The following is a 1007-nucleotide window of genomic DNA, read 5'->3' as shown; positions in this document are numbered from 1 at the left end:
TCAGCCCCTCTGCCCACCGCTGTACCCTTACAAGGACCTTTTCCCTGTACTGCTCTGAGCACCATTCACACACCCACTTCTAGAGAGAAGAGGCAGGAGCCAGCCGTAACCAGTTAAGAACTGYTCTRACTGAAGATAGAAACAGACCCCAAGGCTCCTGGATGTAGGGTTCTTTTCTTAAGCCGTAAATTAAGTCRGAGGTCTTCRTTTGGTCRGCTTCAGTCACCTTYGCTACATACTGAACAAATAGGTAATTCATGCTAACCCTAACTCTGGGGGCAGGTAGTAGAGACTTCTCTTTCCAAGCTTTCTGATTTTTCTCTGACCTTTGTCATTAATGGTTTTGGCTACTCTGCAGAAGGAGGTATTGCCTACTCCTTCAGCATGACTTCTTTCTCTTCTGCTTAGTTAAGTGGTGGTATAGGGAAAAAAAAAAAAAAGAGAGAAGAAAAGTCCACTGATGTTTCCTTCTCCCCTATGTTTCTGTAAACACAGAGCTGTTGATAATCAAGTCTATGTAGCTACTGCATCTCCTGCTAGAGATGAAAAAGCATCCGACGTTGCTTGGGGACACAGCACTGTAGTAAATCCGTGGTGAGTTCGAAAAGCTTATTTTTTTTTCTTTGGTTGAAAAGCGTTTTACTTGACAGTCACAGTTCAGTCTCACATTTCCACCCACTCCTAAAAGTGTCTTAAGTTCTTTCAGAAAGCTAAAAAATTTTGGGGAACTCTTTTCTTTTTCTTTTTGTTTTGTTTTGTTTTGTTTTTTTATGAAGTGCCCCATTTAACAGTATTTGATGTAGGCCCTAGCTCTCTAAGAGGTTTTTTCACGTAGCAAAAGCAGCAGACAGATGMATTTCATGTTCTTAAGYGACAAAATCTGACAAGGGAGCAGTAAGCTGACATTGTCAAAATCATCCTTTTTTCTTATTTTTAGGAATATTATTTGGGGGGCTTTTCTTTTTAATTACCCGGTAAAACTAGTTTTACCATGTGTATTCTCGTTG

General features: G+C 40.4%; 1 protein-coding gene across 1 annotated transcript in view; it reads left to right on the top strand.

Moving 5' to 3' along the window:
• The first annotated feature begins 7 nt into the window (after positions 1-7).
• Positions 8-1007, top strand: part of LOC146600726 (uncharacterized) — a 5418-nt gene continuing 4418 nt past the window's right edge. The window contains exon 1 of the mRNA XM_085319847.1: positions 8-594. The gene's annotated coding sequence lies outside the window, so the exon portion shown is untranslated. The remainder of the gene's footprint in view (positions 595-1007) is intronic.

The sequence above is a fragment of the Rhea americana genome, unplaced genomic scaffold (assembly GCF_003343005.1).
Source record: "Rhea americana isolate MKP2758 unplaced genomic scaffold, rheAme1 scaffold_118, whole genome shotgun sequence".
Taxonomy (NCBI): Eukaryota; Metazoa; Chordata; class Aves; order Rheiformes; family Rheidae; genus Rhea; species Rhea americana.
This window is presented reverse-complemented; position numbering and strand designations above follow the sequence as displayed.